The following is a 16,553-nucleotide window of genomic DNA, read 5'->3' as shown; positions in this document are numbered from 1 at the left end:
TTGTGAGATCAGACTCATGTAATTGAAGGCAGAACACTCAGTTGTTTCGGAAAGCAGTTGACGACAAAAAAAAAGAACATGGGGTGAATGTGTTTAGAATCTAATATAATGTAAGGATGCACGTATTTGTGTCAAGGATATTTTTTAGAGTCAGAGAGTAATTGAGAAGTACAGGACGAAAACATCCTCCCGTCCAACTCGTCCATGTCAACCAGATATCCTAATCTAATCTATTTCCATTTGCCAGCATTTGGTCCTTATCTTCTAAATCCGTCCTACTCATATACACATCGTATGCCTTTTAACTGCTGTCATTGTACTGCCCTTCACCACTTGCTCCGACAGTTCATTCCAAGCATGCACCACCCTCTGCATGAAAAATGTGCCACTCAGGTCCCTCTCGCACCTTACCCCTCTCCCCCTAAACGTATGCCCTGTAGTTCAGGACTTCTCTACACCAGGGAAAATACCTTGTCTATTTATCCTGTCCATGCCCCTATTGATTTTATGAAGCTCTATAAAGTCACCCTTCAGTCTCTGACGCTCTGGGGGAAAATCACCCTCGTCTATTTGACCTCGCCCTATAGCTCAAATCCTCCAAACCTGGCAACATCCTTGTAAATCTTTTCTGAACCCTTTGAAGATTCACAACATCTTTCCGATAGGAAGCAGACCAGAATTGCACCCAATATTCCAACAGTGCCGTAACCAATGCCGTATACAGCTACATCATGACCTCCCAACTGTGGTCCTCAATACTCAGACCAATAAAGAAAAGCATACCAAACGCCTTCTTCACTATCCTATCTACCTCCGACTCCACTTTCAAGGAGCTTTGAATCTGCACTCCAAGGTCTCCTTGTTCAGCAACACACTCTAGGACCTTACCATTAAGTGTATAAGCCCTGCCAAGATTTGCTTTCCCAAAATGCAGCTCTTCTCGTTTATCCAGATTAAGCACAATCTGCCACGTTTCAGCCCATTGGCCCATCTGATCAATATCACATTGTAGTCTACTTCGACCTTCTTTGCTGTCCACAACACCTCCAATTTTGGTGTCATCTGCTAACTTACAAACTATACCTCTTATGCACAAAGCCAAATCATTTATATAAATGATGAAAAGTAGTGGACCCAGCACTGATCCTTGTGGCACTCCACTGGTCACAGGCCTCCATTGTTAAAAACAACCTTCCAGCAACACCCTCTATCTTCTACCTTTAAACCAGTTATGTATCCAAATGGCTAGTTCTCCCGTATTCCATGAGATCTAACCTTGCTCACCAGTCTCCCATGGGAACCTTGCGAACACCTTACTGAAGTCCATATAGATGACATCTACCACTCTGCCCTCACCAATCCCATTTGTTCCTTCTTCAATAAAAACTCAATTAAGTTTGTGAGGCATGATTTCCCATGCATAAAGTTATGTTGACTATCCCTTTCCAAATACATGTACATCCTTTCCCTCAGGATTGCCTCCAAAAACTTGCCTACCCCCGATGTCAACCTCACTGGTCAATATTCCCTGGCTTGTCCTTACCACGTTTCTTAAACAGTGGCACCACGTTAGCCCAACTCCAGTCTTCTGGCACCACACCTGTGACTATTTATGATCCAAATATATCAATAAGAGGCTCAGAAATCACTTCCCGAGCTTCCAACAGAGTTCTAGGCTGCACCTGATTAGGTCCTATGGATTTACCCATTTTTAATGCGTTTTAAGACATCCAGCACTTCCTCCCCTGTAATATGGACATTTTGCAAGACGTCACCATTTATTTCCTTACATTCTCTGTCTTCCATATCCTTTTCCACTGTTAACACTGATGCAAAATATTCGTTTTGTATCTGCCCTATCTCCTATTGGGCCACACAAAGGCCGCCTTGCTGATCTTTGAAGTGCTCTATTCTCTCCCTAGTTGCCCTTTTGTCCTTAATGTAATTGTAAAAACCCATTGGATTTTTCTCAAGTCTATTTGCCAAAGCTATCTCATGTCCCCTTTTTCCCCTCCTGATTACTCTCAAATATACTACTACTGTCTTTATTCTCTTCTAAGGATTCATTAAATCTATCCTGTGTACACCTGGCATATGCTGCCTTCTTTTCCTTAACCAAACCATCAATTTCTTTAATCATCCAGTAACTCGATACCTATCAGCCTTTTTCTCACCCTATCAGGAATATACTGTCTCTGGAGTTTCGTTATCTCATTTCTGAAGGCTTCCCATTTTGGAGCCGTCTCTTTATCTTCGATTATCTGCACCCAATTAGCTTTTGAAAGTTCTTTCGTAATCCCGTCAAAATTGGCCTTCCTCCAATGTAGAACTTCAACTTTTATATCTGGTCTATCCTTTTCCATCACTGTTTAAACCTAATAGAATTATGTTCGATGGCTGCAAAGTGCACCCCCACTGACACCTCAGTCACATGCCCTGCCTTATTTCCCAAGAGTAGGTCAAGCTTTGCACGTTTTATAGTAGATGCATCGACATACTGAATCAGAAATTTTTTTTGTAAGCACTTGACAAATTCCTATCCGTCTAAACCCTTAACATATGGCAGTCCTAGTCTATGTTTGGAAATGCCAAATTAGCTACCATAACCACCTTATTATTATTACATATAACTGAAATCTACGAACAAATGCATTTCTCAATTTCCTTCTGACTATTGGGGGGGGTTTATAATACAATACAAATAAGGTGATCATCCCTTTGCTATTTCTCAGTTCCACCCAAATAACGTCCCTGGATGTATTTCCGGGAATATCCTACCTAAGTACAGCTTTAATGCTATGCCTTATCAAACTCCACTGCCCCTCCTCTCTTGCCTCCCTTTCAGTCCTTCCTGGAGCATTTGTATCCTGTAACATTAAGCTGCCAGTTCTTTCTATCCCTGAGCCATGTTTCTGTAATTGCTATGAGATCCCAGTCCCGTGTTACTAACAATGCCCTGAGTTCATCTACCTTCCCGGTTAGGCCTCTTGCATTGAAATAAATGTTGTTTAATTTATCAGCCCTACATTGTTCTCTGCTGTGTCCTTGTCTGCCCTAACTGTTTACCTCACCTATGTTCTCAACTGTACAAGTCTCAGGTCTCCCTGGGACCCACCTCATCACCTTACTAGTTTAAAGCCTCCCGAGCAAAATCGCCCTGCTAGTGTGTTAGTCCCCTTCCAATTTAGGTGCAATCTGTCCTTCTTGTACGTGTCACTTTTACCCCAAAACAGCTTCCAATGATCCAAAAATGTGAATCCTTCTCCCGTACACCAGCTCCTCAGGCATGCATTCATCTGCTCTATCCTCTTATTCCTGCCCTCACTAGGTCGTAGCACCGGGAGTAATCCAGATATTACAACTCTCGAGGACTTCGTTTTTAAATTCCTGCCTAACTCTCTGTAATCTCCTTCAGAATCTCGACATTTTCCCTTCCTACGTCGTTGCTTCCAATTTGTACAACGAACTGCTGGGACTGCTCCCACTTGAGAACTTTCTGCACCCTCTCTGAGACATCCTTGATCCTCGCACCAGGGAAGCAACACACCATTAAGCCAGCTCCGATTATTTCACGACCTATAGCATTGTAACTGAACAATGACTGTTAAAAAATACTTAAGAAAATAATTTTGGATTTACATTTGTGGACTAAAACTGGATAATTATAGTGGATTTCAAAGTTGGGAATTGTATGCATCTTACATTTTAAATATTAAATCTTGAATAAATGAATTTATAATATATAAATATATATTTACAAGTAAGGTTCCGAAACGTATAGTTAGGAACAGGCTGCAAAGTTACATAAGCATAAATTGACAAGTTGGCATTTGAAGTTATCGGGAACAAGAAATATTGCAATATTTCCTTTTGACGAAATTTCAAAGTCTAAACAAAGCATTAGGAGATGAAGAATGGCCATTAGGTGTTCCTAAAACTGTTCAATTGCTTAAATCTGGCCAGCAATTGATCTGGAAACGTAACATGATAAGTAGAAACAAAAAGCAAAAATTGTGAGAGCCACGGTTGATGAGATAATAAAGAAAAGGACAAAACTAAAAGCAGAAAGAAACCGGAATGGTGGTGGGCAGCATGTTGAAAATAAAGGGAGGAGATGTTAAGGGGTCTGGTGGAGAGGAACAAGGATCGAAGTGGAAATCCTCACAGGCAGGATGTTATTACTGTGGAAATAACGTCAATCTAAGAGAGAGTGTCCAGATCTGAAAAAGGAAGCAAATGCAGTACCGTTTATGAACCTTGATGAAAAGTAGGGGTGTCAGGGGTTCCTGTCCCCGGGGACCCACCAGAACCCTTGATAAATTTAAAGGAGGGACTTTATAAAGAGGACATCGTTTTTTCTCGTCGATACAGGGGCAGCAAGGTCATACTTAAATTTTAAGCCCAAGGCAGCGGGAACGAAAGATTTAATTGGATTATGGCGACAGTTTTGTGATGCGAGGCACGAAGAATTAGTTTTGGGCTCATGACGAGATATTGCCACCAAATTGGGGATTGAATTAACTGCAACAGGTGCTATGAAATCTGTTGAGGTTCTTAAAAATGAATGTGCTCGAGCAAAACAGTTACAGAAAGAGAATGCGAAGTCACAAGTGACTGGTAAACAAGCAGAACTGCACAATTACAGTTTTAAAAATGTTGTAGGCACTTGTTGCATTTCTACCCTGACAATGATTATTTTATATATATATATATATATATATATATATATATATATATATATCTGTGTGTGTGTGTGTGTGTGTGTGTGTAACTAATAATTAATATTTATAACAAATCGATTGTGCTAGTCTAATCAATATTAATTGGCAGGATCCCTTCACACACTCTCAGTGACCTATCATTTTGATTCATGGTTAATTTAAAACATGACTGCATTAATTCATTGTCAATTAAAGAATAGAAAGCTACATTACTGGCTAATGAGGTAACTAAAGAAGCAGCCCTGGCTCCACAGGAATCGGTGGTTTATTTCCTTATACCTACTGTCCAAGGTCCGTGGGAAACTTGTATGTCTTGCCACTGCCAATCCCAGAAACGAAAGATTTGTTCTTAAAGAAGTATGTACCGGGCTTGTCCTCTTCTTTGTCTTTCCTCAGGGAACATGGTTTATTGGCACAGACTCCGCCCCTTGAATTCGCTGTTCATCCGAGTTGACCGGGAGATTGTGTCTCAGTAAAGTCATGGACAGAGACTAAATTGCAACTGGACTGGGAACGACCGTACCACTGAAACAACGATAAGAATGGCAGAAAAAGGCTGGACTCACTTCTCTCTGATCAAAGGGCCAGTGGAATCTTCTCTTGAGGAAAATGTCTGGACAGCCTAATCAATAAAGGAAACTCAGGACAAAGAGACTTTGAGTAACAGTGGGGACGCGAGCGTGGGATTATTTCTATGGGATTTTATCTTAAAACTCTCTGTGCTTCAGCATGATTCTTAGAATGCTGGGGATGCTTAGGGTTATGTTACTAGCTCTCTTAGTGTTGGGAGTTTGTGAATAATCATTTTCATATGTGTTATTAACGGTTCCTGAGTCTGATAACCACAAGTAATAGACGCCGATGCATGAAGCTGAGTGAATTGTGGGGATGTAGATAATCAAAGACGGTACCACAGCTCAGAGTTACATCTTAAGATCTACGGGGATGGCCTTGGGGATGGTGCTTAATATAATGGTCTCGTCACAGTACACCTGGCCCCCTACCGACCAGCTCTCAATTGTCCCGATAAAGAATGTTACCCAATATACCTAATGATAAAGAAAACCACATGGAACGAAGCAATTCTGGGATTGGGGAGGGGGTCACCTATGAGGTATAATTAAGTGAAACATTTGGGATAGAAATTGAAACAAATGGAAATGATTTCTCGGGCTGTTGTTTTCGAATTAGTGAAGGAAAGGGAAAACGGTTAGAACTACAGGATAATAAGATTCATCCTTTCACCCCACCTGGTCACCCTAAAGTAGCAAAAATTATAGAGGTGAAGGACTTGAAACAAACCATCGAAATAGAAACTGGATATGGGGATGAAAATGCCTGGGTTGAATGGGTAAATTATACTGCAAGAAGTCTGAACAAGAGCAATTGCTGTGCATGTGCCTCCAGTAGACCAGTGCCCCAGGTGGTCCCCGTTTCACTTGGGTCAAACCGAGATAGAAAGAGCATGAAATGTATGATAGCCCTGTATCAGAATAACACTACACAGAATGATAGGAACTGTACCTCCCTATATCTGATGTTCCCTCCCTTGGAGAAGAAAGACTTAAAAGCCCCTCCCCTCACTATGTTTTCCACCGCAGTTGGAAATCACACGTCGTGTGTGCGTTGATGAGGTACAAAGCGGTCGAGAGACTTGGGGAAGCTGAAATTTATACAGAAATTAAGAATGTCACCGACACGGACAAGGGAGGGAACTACTCAGCACTAAATATTCCCTGAGCGGATCTATGGTGGTACTGTGGAGGCAAAATTTTGAGACCCACTCTACCTCCGGATTGGAGAGGGATATGTGCAATTGTACAATTGGCAATTCCATTTACCCTGGCATTTGGGAAGGAAAAAATATTAGGTTAAAAGGGAAGGAGAAAGAGATCACTGTTGAACACTTCTTTCGCTAACAGGATTTATCTCTATTCTATAGGAGTCCCTAGGTGGGTACCTGATGAGTTCAAGGCTCGCAACCAGATTGCAGCAGGCTTTGAGTCAGCTCTCTTTTGGTGCGTAACAGTTAATAAAAATGTAGATTGGAGAAATTGCATTTTCTATAATCAAAAGTGATTTATAAGTTATACAGGTGATGTGGTTAAAGGGATATCAGGACAGCTTGATGCTACAAGTAGGATGACATGGTAAAAAACAGAATGGGGGCACTTGATATGATTTTAGCGGGAAAAGGGTTTGTGTGTGTGATGTTAGGAGGAAGCTTTTGTACGGTTATTTCTAATAACACTGCGCCTGTTGTTTCAATTACTCGGGCCTTAAGGGAATTGACTACCTTAGCAGAGGAACTGGCTGAGAACTCAGGAGTAGACACATCTCTCACCGATGACTTGAAACATGGTTTGGAAAATGGAAGGAGGTGGTGGTTTCCATCCTTACTTCCCTGATAGTAATAGCTGGGGTATATTGGTAGCCATTAGCTGTTGCATCATACCCTGTTTACGAGGGCTCACCCAAAGACTGAGTGAGACAGCCTGAAACAAATGCCCCTAAAGTGCAATAGGAGAGACGGGCTGTTCCTGTTAAACAATGAAGGAATAAATGACCTCGGGGAGATTTCCAAAATAAATGAAATTTCGGGAAAGATGCTCGTCAATTTGGAAGCGACATTTAAGAGAAATGAAGCAGATAGTAAATGATAATTAAAGAAAAAGAAAGAAATTGTGGGATACAGGTAAAGCACTGCTACTTCTGCAATCATAATTGCTTATGTAAGGTAATGAACTCACACCAGTGTATAATTGTTCCAGCCAAGAGCTGAGTTAACAAGAATGAAAACTATGTGAAGGAAACATATAATTGGTTTTGAATTAACTAAAATGTGCATACAAGAATGAAATGTGCCTGCAAGCAATGGTACATGTTACTGACAAATAGATAAGGTGCTGTGAGGGGAGAGGGTGTAGTTTACACTAGACATGCTTGTACAGACAGTTACAAGCATTGAATTCCCGCTCCGTTAAAAACAGGAAAGATCACATACAAGAGGTCATAAGGCTCAGTGTGGGCAACGAATGGTAGGAAATGTTGCTTTAGCAAGCAAGGAAGCAGATGGCAGTGGAGGAGGATATATAACAGTGGACCACAGCGGGATTAGTGAAATGGCCAAGCAAAACTTGTACTTTGTAATGCACAAGGCTGCATGAGGCAAGAGATAAACAGTCGGGTTTTGAGTAGTGGGAGATGTAAACAGGGGAGGAGCAATGGGAGGAGGGAAAGAGAAATGAATTGTATATAATTTGTGTACTCGTTCAACTTGGTGTGCCAACCTATCTGATACCCTCTTGCAAGAGTGTAATAAACGATACTGCTGCTTCAGATCTTGTCTTGGACAGAAATTATTGATGTGAGTGAGCTTAGTTTCTCACAGATAACATTTTTTTTTAATTGAGAGAGAAACCAGCCTATCATTTACTGCTTAGCTACTTCAACGCTGACGTTTTAAACTTTAAGGAGAGTCTACAAAAAGTCTTTAAACCTTAGAAGCTAGGGACAATACCCTTGAATAACTCCTCACATGAAGGTGGGCAGAGAGCTGCTCTGGATAAACATTTGCTCTGGATAAACGATATGCTGTTCTACAAAGATCTGTTGCTTTGGAGAACAGCATATTGGGATACAGTCGAGAAATTGTGTGGAGCATATTGAGGAGTGAAAGGAAGAAGCACAACTGCAGGAATGTTGAATGAAAGTGTGTTTGTTTGCAATAATTGACGCATGATCGATTGACAATTTTTAATCTATGAATGAGTGATGTCAATTAACAAATAGTGTAACAGACTTTGGCATTCTGGGTAATAAAGAATTTGATTGTAATGATTCGCAAAATGATTGACTTGAAATCACGCCCGTTGGACTTATTGACCTTCTCCTCTTCAAAGTTCATAATTCTGCGGCCGTGTGCACAAGGACATCGACATTACTCTTCTTATTTCCCTGTGTTGCATTCTTCCTCCACAAACCGTGATTACATGTTTTAAAATATGAATCATGTACAGAAACACATGCATCGATCTACTTCTATGAGATGCCATTATTATTAATACAACGAATAACCAATTTTACATCCGTTCTTGCATGCTCTCCGGCTGATCACATTGGGATATCCCTTAAAACTGGAGTTATCCATACACCATTATCAATGTCAGAAATTCCAACATGTTAAGGAAGAACATCTCTTCAAGTAAGTAATAAAAACAGTATCAAAAATGTTAAATGAAGCTGAGTATTTATTCAAAGCGTGAATTAGGCTCAGAGGAGCTACTAGCATCTCTGAGTCCTGCGTTGCAACTATGGAAACAAACAAAACAAATTCAACCATGACACGATAGAAAGGACAGGGCGCAGAAAGGGGTGCTTCAGTTCCAAATGACTGCTTCACTTCAAGCGAACTAGTTGTCCAATCTAATTCAACCTTACAGTTTCTGCTGCGTTGCTTTGTAGGTCAGTCCACTTTAGGTGCCAAGACGAATACCTTTTAAATTTACGTACTAAGAACTGGCAGAAAGTTTCAGCCAAATTGTGCCCTTTCGTTGAAAACGTTTTGCCATTGTCTCCTCTAAACCTTCTAGGAATTACTTTCTATTGGTGATCCATGGAAATTCATGCCTCCATGTTTTCCCCCTCACTTTATGACAGCACTGTGCATTGTTCACATCTCGATTAGACAAAGCCTTGGTCTCCGCAGATGTGAACACAGCTTGAGCTTGTCTATACATTACTCAAAGATGAAATCTTCAGACTCCTGCGACATTCAAATGAATCCCCTGTTTCACTCTATTCAAAGCAATGATTCCCTTCCTGTTGTGTCATTACTAGAATTGCGCACAAGTTCCATCTTTGACCATAGTAACAGGATTTCCATAATCTATGATCATTTTATACTCAATCATCAATTAAGGAGTGCACCCCTACAAGCTCTTCACTCACTTATTCTATCATCCAACCTTCAGGAACCAAAAGGCATTTAATCCAAGCTCCACGCCTTTCTCTGGCTCTGTCAGTTCAGATTGCTAACTGTCTTACATTTTCCCCTCTGCAAAATATCCTGTGGATGTGATAGTGAGCTATTCAGAAGTAAGACATTGTATTCTATTATATTGCAGTGCGTGATGATATAATTAATTGTTTTGCAGTGATTAATAACTTTATATTTTCATCTACTGGCGAGATCCCCGACATTGATGGACTGAATTGTCGAAAAGGGCGGCACTAGCAACGTATAGCAGATCTGGCAGCAATCGAAGAGCAGGAGAATCCATTCCTCATGAAGGGCTCTGCCCGCAATGTTGACTGTTCTGTTCCTCGGATGCTGCCTGACATGCTGTACTTTTCCAGCGTCACGCTTTTCGATTCTAACTCTCCAGCATCTGCCGTCCTCACTATCTCCTAGACTGTATTGTCAGTCAAGTTTTCAAAAGCTCCTCTAACTCCATTAATTGTGGTATGGAATTAAGCCACGAAACTGAGGAAGTTGGTTGAATCCTCATGGCAGTTGTTATCCTCATCGAGCTCGTGAACAAATGAGCATTGGCCATATTTGAGGACACACACAGCTCATGCCTGAACTTACCTGAGCTTCTGCATAAAAGGCTGTGAATATGCAGCAGTTCAAGACCTGTTGAATTTATGGGCAATACACCTAACCCAAATGATACGAAAACAAATGTAAATCACTGAGTTACTTATAGTGAATGGAACCCAAATGATGCTTTCAGGGTTCATCCCAAAGGAATTGGCTAAATGATGTGCAATAAAAAAACAAAATCATGATAACAACTGTATTTTCACTACAGAAGTTTGTTGGCAAACTGTCAATTAAACGTATAGCTTGGGGTCTGTGCGGTGGGATGGGGGGAAGCAATCCGCTTGAAGAAATACTTAATCTGCTTTGGCTCCAAATAAGGTAACCTTTGGTGATAACTGAGAGTGGATGAATAGTGTAGTTATTTGCCAGGTTTGTTACATTTTGATTTTTGAGAACAAGAAACAGCTGGCCAGTAACATCTGACAAATGGTGAAAAAAGAACAAGCAGAAGATTATTTTAAAAAGACATTTTAAAAATTCACTGAATAAGTTGCAGTTAATCCACCAAGGTAAACAGTTCTTTGTGAAAATTGTATTCTATTTAGTCAATATATTGCAGTCGTTTGAGGAAACAAATCCCGAATGGATGTATTGTACCTATATTTTCAAAATGCAGTATACCAACTTCTAATTCAACAGTTATTGTAGACAATTAAATATCCTGGTATCCGAGGTAGGCTGTTGGCATGAATTAAATGTGAATTAGTCAAGAGAAGGGAGAGAAAATTCATGGATTTGCTTGTTTTTACTAGAAGTAGGATTTCTAAAGGAACGTTAGGATTTATTTTGCAGGAAGTTTAAAACAAATGGAAATTTCATACAACGTGGAAATGTCACGTCAAAACTCATTTGTACACGTATCTGGTGGACTGAAACACATCCGGAGTACTGTGTACAATATTGTGTATCTTCTTTAGGAGTGTACTTGCCAAGCATGTTTAAGGAGCATCGTGAGGTATGTTATAATATATTGGGAGGAACAAGGCATCTTGCTAAAGGACACAACCATAAAGCAGGAAACTTATGAGTAGAGCATAATGAAATGGGCGAGACCCTTAATGAGTAGTTCGAATTGTTATCAGTAAGGAGAACGAATCGGATGATAATGTTATCAGTGAAGGATATGTTGATATTCTGAGCATGTGCATACGAAGAAGGAGGAGATGTTGGATATCTTCGAAAGCATTACTGTAGATGTGAAGCAGCGATTGAGGGAATCTACCCAGGATACGGACGGAAGTATGTGATGAGATTTTTTGGACATCAACAAAGATTTTTATATCATCTTTAGCTACATTTGAAATCCCACAAGAACGCAGTCTAGCCATTCAGGTTCCTTTCCATGGGAAGGGCAATAGAGACAATGAAGGAATTAATAAACAGTGAGCTGTACATCATTTATGATTAATTCTTTTATGATGTCAGGTATGAAATTTACTGACATTTTGAAATGGAAGACTCATTGAGGATAGTTATCGTGGTTTGTTTGTGGGGGTGTTTTATCTGACTTTTTTTTAAGAAAGCCACAATAATGATTGATGAAAGAAGACCAGTGAAAGGTGTCTACATTGATATCACTGAAGCATTTCCTAAGGTCCACTATGATAGATTGGTCCAGAGGGTTACGTGGAATGAGATCCATGGTAAGTTGGCAAATTGGATGCAAAGTCGGTTCAGTCAAAGTAGACCAAGGGTCATTATTAAGGTGCGTTTTTTGACTGGAGTTCTGCGATCAGTATTATTTCACAAGAATCGGTGTTCTGACCTATGCTCATTATAATGATCAGGATGCTTTTAGCTGAAGCACAAATGGCGGAGTTATAGATCGTGATGAAGATTATCAAAGGATACAGCAGGATGAAAATGAGTCAGAAATTTGAGCGACTACACTGCAGATGAAGGTTAATTCAGGCAATTGCAATCTGATGTATTTTTGAAGATCAAAGGCATGACGAAAGTATGCAGTTTACAGAAGGACCTTAGGCTAAATGACATACAGAAGAATATTCGGTCCAAATACATTGTTCTATGACTCTGACTATGAAACATATTCACGTAAAGCGATAGAAATGACAGGATGAAGTTTGCCGCATTAGATAATTGCAGTCCGATTGGAGGGAGTTAGTTAATCCTGACAGAAGAAGATGTAAATAGTTGTTATTTCAATTTTCAGAAAACGTAGCTTGACGCACCCAGTAGGTCAAATACGACGTTGAGTGAAGTGAAAAACCTTCTTAAGCCTTGAACAGTTGTCAGTGTGTTGAATGGAGTTCGTCGTGAGGTAACGGAGTGCTTGGAAAAGACCAAATTAGGATATTAACAGAACTCAGGGGTTAAAATGATGTGAAAATGTTGAAATGCTCATGATTCTTTCTTTGGAATGAGCACGATATGTGAAAATAAAAACGTGCAGAAGGCTTTTAAATTCTCACTGGTTTGGGCAGATTATCAGGAGATATGATGGCACAGACCAATAAATTGGAATGCATGAGACTATTATACAAAACAGACACTGAAAACCCTGTCTGTAGTGGAAAAGAAGGATACAAACAAGGCATACCATCAGAAGCATAGACAAGTACTGTTAAGTGAACTCGTTATGTTTTGAATACGTTATGCATTTGAGTAAGAATCATATCGCTCAGAAACAGATCTTTTGGTGCACTTTGTCCATGCCGACGAGATGCCCTGAAATAAACTAATCTCATTTGCCTGCATTTGGTCCAGATCCGTCTAAACCTGTTCTATCTATGCACCTGTCAAAGTGTTTTTAGTGCAGTATTTCTACTCGCTTATGCAACTGCCTCTGGTAGTTCGTTCCATATATGCACTATCTTCTGTGTGCAAAAAAAGTGCTCCCTTCAATTCCCTTCCTAAATTGATACCCTCTCACCTTAAAGCTATTACCTCTCATTTCAGATTCTCCTACGCTGGAAAACTACCTTGGCTATTTACCTTATTCATGCTTTTCATTTGTGCTCAATATTTCATGATTTCGTAAACCTGAATACGGTCACAGCTCAGCCTGCTTCACATTGGGAAACAAAAAACGCCTCATTCAATCCACACTCTACTTACAACTGAAACCATCCATAGCGTCATAGAGTCATAGAGATATACAGCATGGAAACAGAGCCTTCAGTCCAACCCATCCATGCTGACCAAGTATCCCAACCCAATCTTGTCACACCTGCCAGCACCCGGCCCATATCCCTTCAAACCCCTCCTATTCATATACCCATCCAAATGCCTCTTTAATGTTGCAAATGTTCCAGCCTCCATTACTTCCTCTGGCAGCTCATTCCGTACATGTACCACCCTCTGCGTGAAAAAGCTGCCCCTTAGGTCTCTTCTATATCTTTCCCCTCTCACCCTAAACCTAGTTCTGGACTCCCCGACTCCAGGGAAAATGCTTTGCCTATTTACCCTATCCATGACCCTCATAATTTTGTAAACCTCTATAAGGTTATCCCTCAGCCTCTGACGCTTCAGCCCCAGCCTGTTCAGCCTCTTCCTATAGCTCAAATCCTCCAACCCTGGCAATATCCTTGTAAATCTTTTCTGAACCTTACAAGTTTCACAACATCTTTCCGATAGGAAGGAGACCAGAATTGCACGCAATATTCCAACAGTGGCCTAACTAATGTCCTGTACATCGGCAGCATGACCTCCCAGCTCCAGTACTCAGTACTCTGACCAATAAATGAAAGCATACCAAACGTCTCCTTCACTATCCTATCCACTTGCGACTCCACTTTCATGGAGCTAAGAACCTGCATTCCAAGGTCTCTTTGTTCAGCAACACTCCCTAGGACCTTACCATTAAGTGTATATATCCTGCTAAGATTTGCTTTTCCGAAATGCAGCACCTCGCTTTTATCTGAATTAAACTTCATCTGCCACATCTCTGTCCATTGGCCCATCTGGTCAAGATTGTGTTGTAATCTGAGGTATCCCTCTTCGCTGTCCTTTAAACTTCCAATTTTGGTGTCATCTGCAAACTTACTAACTGCACCTCTTCTGATCGCATTCAAATCATTTATGTAAATGGCAAAAAGTAGAGGACACAGCACCAATCCTTGTGGTACTCTACTGGTCACAGGCGTCCAATCTGAAATACAACCCTCCACCAACATTCTTGTCAATCATTTCTGCACCCTTTCTCGTTTATTAACATCCGCCCGATAGCAGGCCCATCAAAATTGTGCATATCTACTATTCTATGACTCAGCCTCCTACATTGCAGGGAAACAACAAATCCAGTAGCCACCGAACCTCACTGATAGTTAAAATTCGATAAAGCCCTTGTAAACGTTTTTAAATATTTTCAAATCTATAACATCCTTCCTAGATTAGGGCTACCAAAATTACTCACAGTACTCCAAACATTGCCTTGAAAACGTTTTCTTGCAACCATGACATGAAGTACCAACTCCTATACTCAATACTCTGACCAAGAAAGGTAAGCATGCCAAACGCCTTTTCCCCCACACTGTCAAACTGTGACGTGGTATTCATGGAACTATGTACATTACCCTAAAATCTACCGAATAACACTGCCCAGCGACCTTTCATTAACTGTATAAATTCTTACCTGGTTTGTCTTATTAAAATGCAACAATACGTATTTATTTGCATTAAGCCCAATTTGCTGTACCCCTGCCAAGTGGCCCAATTGATTAAGATCTTTTTGCACTTTGAGATAATCTTCTTCTCTGTTCTTTATCCTATAAATGTTGGTGTCATCCACAAACTTATGAAACATGCCCCCTATATTCTTATCCATATTGATTATGTAACTGAAGAACACGTATCCAGCACCAATTCTTTCAGCACACAAGGTCACAGGCCTCCGACCTGAAGAAGAATGTTATGCCATTACACTCTGTCTCTTACTATCAATCCAATTTTGTTTGCAATTGGTTAGCTCTCCCTGGAACCCATGTGATCTAACTTAACTAATCAGTCTACAATGCAGAACGTTTCGAAGGCTAGATATTGTGATTCTCTCAGCACAGATGAGCACTGACTTCCTAAGAATAGAGATGCTGGTTACTCTGAAATTTGAAAATACATTTCTCCATTATACATCTCAGCAACATTTCTGAGAAAAGAAAACTCAATATATTATGAAAACATCAATGAAACAGATTGATCAAGTGTCTCTGGACCCGAAACATTAAATGTGCTTTCTTGCCACAGTAACTGGCGCACATGCTGACGTATTATAGTCATTTGCACTTTTGGTTTTAATTTCCAGCATCTGCAGTATGCTGTTGCTGTTCAGGCAAGTAGAACCATGCCTGAAACCTAATGAGTGGTTCTCCAAAAAATATGACTATTTTGAGATTCCCACCCATGTTTCGTGCTATTTCTGTATGTTCATGGTTAAACGTGATCTTCCTGGACTGCAAATACTGCCAACTAATGGAATACTCACAGGTGTTTTCTTTATTGATTAACTGAATAATTGCTGTGAAAGGATATGCTATGGTCTTCTTGAACTGCTCCCTGAATTTACACTGAGTCACGCCATAAATAAATGCATTTGTACAGCAATTTAGATCCACGAGCATAAATCGCACTGGTCGGAAGTTAGAGAAAGAAACATCGTAATATTTCGGATCAGTTCCTGTTACGCTGTAATATAAGAAATCTAAAACGTATAAGAGCCAAAGAAGTACAAAACTGCCAGATATGGTGAAGAGTAAAATGATCGATTTACGTCTGTTCTCCATTTCTACATCATTGTGATTTGCTCCCTGTCTATGACATCTCAGTTTTCTACGGACTCGGCTGGTCACTAAAATATACCTGATTGTTAGAGTGTTGAGCAGCAATATTAAAGCATATGGGAGCAGTGGAATTAAAATCTTATCAAATAAGTTAAACATCACCCATCCAGATTCAGTATAATAGCTTTGCTTAAATTTACAGAACCAGGGAATATTGTTAATTATCTCTCCTGCTTCCATGGTAAAATAGAAGGGAACATTCTTTAAACATATGAAAATGCAGGTTGCCGTTAGAACCACAACTGCGGTCTTTTCTTTGCAATATTTTGCTTTCAGATTTTGGGAACAAATAACTACAAATCGATCAAAGGCGAATGCAACAGTGAACCAGACAGAACAACCTGTGGCTGTATAAAGCAAGATAATAATAACGCTGCAAACTGGTGTGTTATCCAGGAAAGAAATTGGAAAATAATATGATTTGATCCG

Source organism: Hemiscyllium ocellatum, chromosome 35 (assembly GCF_020745735.1).
Source record: "Hemiscyllium ocellatum isolate sHemOce1 chromosome 35, sHemOce1.pat.X.cur, whole genome shotgun sequence".
NCBI lineage: Eukaryota > Metazoa > Chordata > Chondrichthyes > Orectolobiformes > Hemiscylliidae > Hemiscyllium > Hemiscyllium ocellatum.
Note: the sequence above shows the minus strand (reverse complement) of the source record.